We start from the raw sequence: 10,071 nt of genomic DNA, 5'->3' as shown, positions 1-10,071 counted from the left end.
TTAGTAGTATGTGTATGTTAATCCCCACATTCTTAATTTATCCTTCCTCCATCTTTTCCCTTTGGTAACTGTGAATTTGTTTTCTACATCAAGGCAAGGACTCTTGATTAGCACTCCCACCAGACTATAGAGAGAGGGTAAGTTCCTCAAAGTAATGAACAATTATTATCAATAGACGTTTTAAATTTTTTTGGTTGAAGTAATATTTGATATATAACATTGCATAAACTGAAGGTGTGCAACATGTTGGTTGGATACATTTACGTGTAGTGATGTGATGGCCATTGTCATGTAGTTAGCATCACTATCAAGTCACATTATTGTCATTTCTTTTCAGTGACTGAAATAATTAAGATCTAGTCTCTTAGCAAGTTTGATGATTATAGTACAATATTGTCTAAGGACTTCCCAGGTGGTCCAGTGGTTAAGACTCTGCACTTCCACTGCAGGAGGTATGCTTTCAGTTCCTGGTCGGGGAATTGAGATCCTGCATGCTGTGCATTGAGGCCAAAAGCCAAAAAACAAAATATTGTCTGTATTTACTATTCTGTGCATTAGATCTCTAGGGCTCATTTACTCTCATAGCAATTTTGTACCTTAACATCTTTCCTATCCTTCCCCTCTTTCCATTCCCTGGTAATCACCATTTTACTGTTTTTATGAGTTTTTGGCTTTTTAGATTCCACATATATGTGATATCATACAGTATTTGTCTTTTTCTGTCTCACTGATTTTACTTAGCATAATGTCCTCAAGGTCCATCCATGTTGTTGCAAATGGCAGGATATCCTTATTTCTCATAGCTGAATAATATTGCATTGTGTATGTGTGTGGGTGTATATATGTATATACCATGCCTCCTTTTAAAAAAATTTTTTTATTTTATACCATGCCTCCTTTATCCATTCATTATTTCACAAGTGCTGCACAACTTTGAAGGCATAGCTTCATTTTCTTCCATTATCCAGTATTGCTCATAAGACTTATGCTAATCTGATTCTTGTCTCTTTAGTGGGAGTTTCTCTGTCTGGAAATTTCATGAGCTACGTCCAGATATAAGCCTGTTTTCATTTTTTGTGTTGGCATTCTGTGATTTTTTTTTCAGTCTATATATTTAATGTCTTTCTTTTGCTCTGAGAAGATGTTAGATTTCCTTTGCCCATTGCCTATATTTATTACTTTTCCTCCAATACTTTTACCATTTCCTTTATTTCATTTTGTGCTCCTGATAGTTTTCATTTCTATTCTCTATGACCCTTACTATATTCCGGTCAAAATTATTTTCCCTTGGGCCTCTTGAAATTTAATCTTTAATTTCTGAGATTATTTTGTCTTTTTCTTCCATTTCTTGCATTTGGTTAACTCTCATTTCACACCTTATTTTTTCTCCGTTTCTAGTTTGATTTATTTTGAACTTATTATTTAAGGTAATTTTTGTTTTCATGTACAAATCCTTGTTTTAACATTTTCATTCAGGTTAGAGTGTTATGTTACAGGTTTTTTTTTTTTTTCTGTTAATTTTCTGTATTGGGCAGGGAGAATAGTCTCTCTCTCTCTCTCTTTTTTTTTATTTTTCCTTTTTGGCTGTGAGGCATGAGGGATCTTGGTTCCCTGATCAGGGATCAAACTTGCTTCTCCTGCATTAGAAGTCTTAATGAAGTCTAAACCACTGGACCACCAGGGAAATACCAGGGAGAATATTCTTATTTGTTGAAATATTTCCATTTATACTTCTATCTTCCAATAGCTTTGCATGGATGTTTCCTGCTACTTTGTGTTTATTTTGAAATGTCATATGTTTTTTGGACAAGACTGCGGGTAGAGGGCAAGATTTGAGTATCTATGTCTCTATTTCTCTCTCTCTCTCTCTCTCTCTTTTTTTTTTTTTTTTGGACAATGTAATTCTTAATTTTATTTTTTTCAAATTTTTAGAAAAAAATTTAGAGCAGTTTTAGGTTTACAGAAAAATTCAGAGGAAAGTATAGAAGTTTCCCATATACTTCCTGTCCTGACACATGCATAGCGTCCCCTGTTATCAAAATCCTCCACCAAGGTCATACATGTGTTACAACTGATGAATTTCCTACATTGACGTATAATCATCCAAAGTCCATAGTTTACCTTAGGGTTCATTCTTGGTATTGTGCATTCTATAGGTTTGGATAAATGAAAAATGACATGTATTAATGATTATTACAACATAGAGAGTATTTTCACTATTGCCAAAATTCTCTGTGCTCTGCCTGTTCACCACTTCCTCCCCGACTACAAACTCCTGTCAACTACTGATATTTTTATTGTCTCTGTAGTTTTTCCTTTTTCAGAATGCCATGTATTAATAGTTGGAATTGTAGAATAACTAGCCTTTTCAGATTAACTTTTTTTACCAAGCAATATGCATTTAAGTTTCCTCCTTGTGAAAAGCTCATTTCTTTTTAGTGTTGAATAACATTCTATTGTCTAGAGGTACCTTGGTTTGTTTATTCATTCACCAACTGAAAGACATCTTGGTTGCTTCCAAGTTTTGGCAATTATGAATAAAACTGCTAGTATAAACATCTGTTTACAAGTGTTTATGTGAATTTAAGTTTTCAATGTTTTAGGCTAAATAACAAGGAGTGCAATTGCCGGATTATGTGGTAAAAGAGTATATTTAGTTTTATTTTTAAAAACTCACCAAACTGTTTTCCCAGTAGCTGTAACATTTTGCATTCCAACCAGCAATGAGTGAGAGCAGCTTTCGCTCCACATATTCTCCAGCACTGGTGTTGTCAGTGCTCCAAATTTTGGCCATTCTTATAGATGTGTAAGAGTATCGTGTGTAATGGTATTGTTTTGAGTTGCATTTCCCTGATGATGTCATCAGGGATATGGTGCATATGATATGGAGCATGTTTTCATATACTTATCTGCCATCTGTCTATCTTCTTTCATGAGGTTTCTGTTAAGATCTTTGGCCCACTTTTTAACTGGATTTTTTTTAAATAGAATTTTAAGAGTTCCTTGTATGTTTTAGATAACAGTCCTTTATCACTTATGCCTTTTGCAAATATTTTCTCCCATCTATGTTTTTTTATTCTCTTGACAGTGCATTTTACACAGCAGGAAACTTTACTTTTAATGAAATTTAATTTCTCAATTCTTTCTTTTTAAAAAATTTTATTTTAAAAATGTTTTCATAGTGACATTTATTGGCTTTCTTTCTGATTTTACAAGCCATACATGTTCACTGTGGACAACTAGAAAATTATAAAAGAAATCAACATAAAGTAAACATCAACAATCATCCATAACTCACCCCCCCCCCAGAGATGGCCATCATTAGCATTTTAATGCCCTGTTTCAGTGTACACATATTTTTTAATTGAAGTATAATTGACTCACAATATTGTGTTAGTTTCAGGTACACAACACAGTAATTCAATATTTCTATATGTTACAAATGATCCATCATGATATGTCCAGTTACCATCTGTCACCACACAAAGATATTACAGTATAATTGACTATATTTCCTGTACTGTGCCTTTTATCCCTGTGACTCAATTTTTTGTAACTGGAAGTTTGTACCTCTTAATCTCTCTTACTTAATTTACTTATTCCACCACTCTTCTCCCTCAAGCAACCACCAATTTGTTCTTTTTATCTATGACTCTATTTTGCTTTGTTATGTTTGTTCATTTGTTTTGTTTTTGATATTTCACATATAAGCGATACATAGTCCTCATCTTTCTCTGTCTGACTTACGTCACTTATCATAATGTCCTCTAGGTCCATTTGTGTTGTTGCACATAGAAAGGTTTCACTCTTTTTATGCCTGAGTTATATTCCATTGTGTATATATAACACATCTTCTTTATTCAGTCATCAGTTGATGGACACTTAGGTTGCTTCCATATCTTAGCTATTGTAAATTGGGCTTCAATGAACATAGTAAAAATATCTTTTTTAATTAGTTGTCTAAATTTTATTCAAATAAATATCCAGAAATGAAATTATTGGATTGTTGTTGTCATTGTTTTTGTTGTTCAATCACTAAGTCATGTCTGAATCTTTGCTGTTTCCATGGACTGCAGCACACCATGCTTCCCTGTCCTGCCTATCTCCCAGAGTTTGCTCAGATTCATGTGCATTGAGTCAGTGATGCCATCTAGCCATCTCATCCTCTGCCACCCCATTCTCCTTTTGCCTTCAATCTTTCCCAGCCCCATAATTTTTACCAAAGAGTTGACTCTTTGGAACAGGTAGCCAAAATATTGGAGCTTCAACTTTAGCATCAGTCCATCCAATGAATATTCAGAGTTGATTTCCTTTAGGATGGATTGGTTTGATCTCCTTACAGTCTGAGGAACTCTCAAGAATCTTCTCCAGCACCACAATTCAAAAGCATCAGTTCTTTGGCTCTCAGCCTTCTTTATGTTCCAACTCTCAAATCTATACTTCACTACTGGAAAAACCATAGCTTTAACTATACAAACCTTTGTCAGCAAAGTGATGTCTGCTTTTTAACATGCTGTCTAGGTTTGTTATAGCTTTCCTTCCAAGAAGCAAGCATCTTTTACTTACATGGCTGCAGTCACCATCTGCAGTGATTTTGGAGCCCTAGAAAAGAAAATCGGTCACTGCTTCCCCATTTTCCCCTTCTATTTGCCATGAAGTGATGGGACCAAATGCCATGATTTTAGTTATTTGAATTTTGAATTTCAAACCAGCTTTTTCATTATCCTCTTTCACCCTCATCAAGAAGCTCTTTAGTTCCTCTTCACTTTCTGCCATTAGAATGGTATCATCTGCTTATCTGAGGTTATTGATATTTCGTAATCTTGATTCTAGCCTGTGATTCATCGAGCTCAGCATTTTGCATGATGTACTCTGTATAGAAGTTAAATAAGCAGGGTGACAATAATTAGCCTTGCCTTACTCATTTCCCAATTTTGAGCCAGTCAATTGTTCCATCTACGGTTCTAACTATTGCTTCTTGACCAGCATACAGGTTTCTCAGAAAGCAGGTAAGGTGATCTGGTATTCCCATGTCTTTAAGAATTTTCTACAGTTTATTGTGATCCACATAGTCAAGGATTTAGTATAATCAGTGAAGAAGAAGTAGATGTTTTTCTGGAATTCTTTTTCTTTTCTTTTAATATAAATTTATTTATTTTAATTGGAGGCTAATTACTTTACAATATTGTATTGGTTTTGCCATACATCAACATGAATCTGCCACGGGTGTACATGTGTTCCCCATCCCGAACCTCCCTCCCTCCTCCCTCCCTGTTTCATCCCTCTGGGTCATCCCAGTGCACCAGCCCCAAGCAACTAGTATCATGCATTGAACTTGGACTGGCGATTTGTTTCATATACAATATTATACATGTTTCAATGCCATTCTCCCAAATCATCCCACCCTCTCTATGATCCAGTGGACATTGGCAATTTGATCTCTGGTTCCTCTGCCTCTTCAAAACCCAGCTTATTCATCTGGAAGTTCTCAGTTCACATACTGCTGAAGGCTAGCTTGAATGATTTTAAGCATAAACTTACTAGCAAGTGAAATGAGCACAGTTGTACAGAACATCCTTTGGCATTGACCTTCTTTGGGATTGGAATGAAAACTGACCTTTCCAAGACCTGTGGCCACTGCTGAGTTTTCCAAATTTGCTGACATATTGACTGCAACACTTTAACAGCATCATCTTTGAGGATTTTAAATAGCTCAGCTGGAATTCCATCACCTCCACTAGCTTTGTTTATAGTAATGTTTCTAAAGCCCACATGACTTCACACTCCAGGATGCCTGGCTCTAGGTGAGTGACCACACCATTGTGATTATCCATTGGTACCATTTTTTGTACCAATTATTGCCACCTCTTCTTAATCTCTTCTGCTTCTGTTAGGTCCTTACTGTTTCTGTCCTCCAGTGTTCTTGCCTGGAGAATTCCAGGGATGGGGGAGCCTGGTGGGAGGCCGTCTATGGGGTCGCACAGAGTCGGACATGACTGAAGTGACTTAGCAGCAGCAGCAGCAGCATTCTGGTAGACATAAGGCAATTTCTTATTGTGTTTTGCTTTTTATTTCTCTTATGACTGTTGAGCATCTTTTAATATTTCATTGGCCATTGGTATGTCTTTTTAAAAAATGTCTAGTCAGGTCTTCTGCCCAGATTTTTTATTTTGCTTTTGATGTTAAGTTGTTTAAGTTCTTTGTATACTTTGGACATTAACTCATCAGATATATTGTTTGGAATTATCTTCTCCAATTCAGTAGGCAGACTTTTCCTTTTGTTGATAGTTTCCTTTGCTGTCCAAAAACTACTTATTTTGATGTAGTCTCATTTGTTTATTTTTGGTTTTGTTTCCCTTGCATGAGGAGACAGATCAAAAAATTATTGCCAAGACCAACATCGAGAGAGAGTACTGCCTATATTGTCTTCTAGGAGATTGATTGTTTCAGGTTTTACATTTAAGTCTTTAATCCATTTGAGAGCTTTTTAAATGTGTGTGAGAGTATAGTACAGTTTCATTCTTTTGCATGTAGCTGTCTAATTTTCCCAATACCAATTATTGAGTTTATTTCTGGGCTCTCTATTCTGTTCCATTGATTCATCTGTCTGTTTTTGTGCCAATACTACACTGTTTTGATTAATGCAGCTTTGTAGTGTAGTTTAAAATCAGAGCACATGATACCTGTAGTTTTGTTCTTCTTTCTCAAGATTGTTTTGGTGATTCATAGTCTTTTGTGATTTCATACAAATTTTAGAATTATTTGTTCTAATTCTGTGAAAAAAATGTCATTAATTCTATCTAGGTTGCTTAATTCAAAAGCATCCTCTTCTGTTGTTAAAGGGAAGTTCATTTTTTGAGTGAATAGATAAAACTTTTTGGGGTGGGGTCAGTGTGTTTCCTGATTTTGTGGTTCTCTTTTGTTTCTGTAAGATATAATTTCCATTGTTTGCTTTCTTTTTTCTTTTACTATCAAACATCTGAGAAATTCCTCCTCATTCAAAGGTACCTACCTCTTCTTCTGAATGGTGCCTTCCTAACATTGCAAGGAAATTCTTAAACCAGTGATGCAGTTTTGTTGCTGTTGTTCAGTCACTCAGTTGTGTCCAACTCTTTGCCACCCCATGGGCTGCAGCACACCAGGCTTCCCTGTCCTTCACCATCTCCTGAAGCTGGCTCAAACTCCTGCCCATTGAGATTACAGCTGTTATAATCTACCAGTTATCAAACCTGTTCTCAGTATTCCTTCTCTCAGGTAGAATTCTATTACAGAGAAATCCACCTATATCCAAACACTGCTTCACCCCTGTGAAGATCTGTTCTTTCCCACACAATCTCTACCCCACTTTGCTCTGATGTAGAGTCTGGATTTGGTCCTGCTGGGTTTCAATATTTATTTTTCTTTTATGTAAATTGAAGTTGTTAGTAATCTCTATGCAGTGGTTGCTCTAAGTTTGTTTTACTAATTCTCCTCTTTATGTATGTGATTTTTTGATGAATATGTGGAGAAATTAAGTTTTAAGTAGATACAATGTATCTTCCATACAGTTGTTACATCTTTATTTTACATCTTTATTTTTTTAAAGACTAGCCTACTTCAGGTTCTGGTTTCTAAATACCATTTTCCAGTAAAAGGAATTGGAATTACATACAGAAATGACTGATTCTATGTTTGGAATGGAAATATATAGAGTGAGCCTGAAGCATTTTGTCCTAGAAGAAAGGAGGAAAGCAAGCAAGCAAAGACTCTAGTAGAGTCATGCCAAAAGGACTCTTTAACAAGACCATACCTGCTAAACATTGGACATTTTGAACATCAATAAGGATAATAACTGAAATGAACAGAAACACTCAAATATATTTAAATATAAATCTGTGAGTTCATAATTATATTTAAAAATAAATATTGATTGCTTCTGTGAGGATGATACGGAATCAATGCCAGAGAATCAAAACTAGTAAGTGAAGGAAAAGAATGAAGCATTTATTTTGCCTTTCCTGGGTATCCAAATAGTCAGTGAAGGAAATTTTGTCTTTATAGAAGTATTCCAATAAATGAATTAAAAAACTAATGATAAAATATCACCATCTTGCCACTTCCAGTGAATTTAACAGATCTAGGCAATAAATGGGGGTTTCCCTTATGGCTCAGCTGGTAAAGAACACCTGCAGTGCGGGATACCTGGGTTCGATCACTGGGTTGGGAAGATAACCCTGAGAAGGGAAAGGCTACCCACTCCAATATTCTGGCCTGTACAGAATACTATACAAAATATACAGGACTATATTCTGTATAGTCCATGCAGTCACCAAGAGTCGGACATGACTGAACACTTTCACTAGGCAATACATAGTTGTTGGTGTCTCACAGAAAGAGAGAACTGGACATTATGTGCTGCTTGTTAGAAACACTCAAACTCCGCATATGAAGTGTCTCTGCCAAAAAATTAACCTGAATCTGATCAAACCTTTAAATCTACCTAGCAATTTACAGGACAAATGAGATAAATGTATGATGTAAAAAAAAATGATGATGATACAATTAGCAAATTTCAGAATGTGAGAAAAACATTAGTATGGCAAAACCAATACAATATTGTAAAAAAAAAGAAAGAAAGAAAACATTAGAATAAACTACTTCTTCAGATAATAAGTTGCAAGGAAAAAAAGAGAGAAAAAATAATTTGGGATAAGAAGGGGAGTTTCATATTAAGCATCTTTTTGGGTTTCCCTGGTGGCTCAGAGGTTAAAACGTCTGCCTGCAATGCGGAGACCTGGGTTCAATCCTTGGGTCGGGAAGATCCCCTGCAGAAGGAAATGGCAACCCACTCCAGTATTCTTGCCTGGAGAATCCCATGGACAGAGGAGCCTGGTGGGCTATAGTCCACGGGGTCGCAGAGAGTCGAACACGACTGAGCGACTTCACTTCACTTCAACCACAATGCTATGAGATTAGAAATAAATCACAGGACAAAACCTATAAAAAATACACAAACAGGTGGAGACTGAACAGTATGTTACTAAACAAACTGGATCATCAAAGGATTGAAAGAGGAAATAAAAAAATACCTAGATACAAATAACAATGAAAACACTATAATCAAAAGCCTATGGAAGGCAACGCCAAAGAATATTCAAACTATCATACAATTGCGTTCATTTCACACGCTAGCAAGATTATGCTCAAAATCCTTCAAGCTAGCCTTCAGCAGTACATGAACTGAGAACTTCCAGATGTACAAGCTGGGTTTCAAAGAAGTAGAGGAACTTGAGATCAAGTTGCCAACATTCGTTGGATCATAGACAAAGCAAGGGAACTCCAGAAAAACATCTATTTCTGCTTCACTGACTATGCTAAAGTCTTTGACTGCATGGATCACAACAAGTTGTGGAGAATTCTTAAGAGTTGGAAATACCAGACCAACTTACCTGTCTCCTATATGCAAGTCAAGAAGTAACGGTTAGATTTAGAACTGGACATGGAATAGCTGACTGGTTCAAAATTGGGAAATGAGTAAGGCAAGGCTATATATTGTCACCCTTCTTATTTAACTTCTAACCAGAGTACATCATGCAAAATGCTGAGCTGGATGAATCACAGACTAGAATCAAGATTGCCAGGAGAATTATCAACAGCCTCAGCTTTGCAGATGATACCACTCTAATGGCAGAAAGTGAAGAGGAAATAAAGAGCCTCTTGATGAGTGTGAAAGAAGAGAATGAAAAAGCTGGCTTGAAACTCAAAATTCAAACAGCTAAAATCATGGCATTTGGTCCCATCACTTCATGGCAAACAGAAGGGGAAAAAGTAAAAGCAGTGACCGATTTTTTTTTCTTGGGCTCCAAAATCACTGCAGATGGTAACTGCAGCCATGTAAGTAAAAGATGCTTGCTCCTTGGAAGGAAAGCTATGACAAGCCTAGACAGCATATTAGAAAACAGAGACATTACTTTTCTGACAAAGGTTCACACAGTCAGTTCAGTTCAGTTCAGTCACTCAGTCATGTCTGACTCTTTGAGACCCCATGAACCGCAGCACACCAGGCCTCTCTGTCCATCACCAACTCCCAGA

The sequence above is a fragment of the Bos javanicus genome, chromosome 21 (genome assembly GCF_032452875.1).
Source record: "Bos javanicus breed banteng chromosome 21, ARS-OSU_banteng_1.0, whole genome shotgun sequence".
Classification (NCBI taxonomy): domain Eukaryota; kingdom Metazoa; phylum Chordata; class Mammalia; order Artiodactyla; family Bovidae; genus Bos; species Bos javanicus.
The sequence above is the reverse complement of the archived record's forward strand: the minus strand, read 5'-3'. Positions refer to the sequence as shown.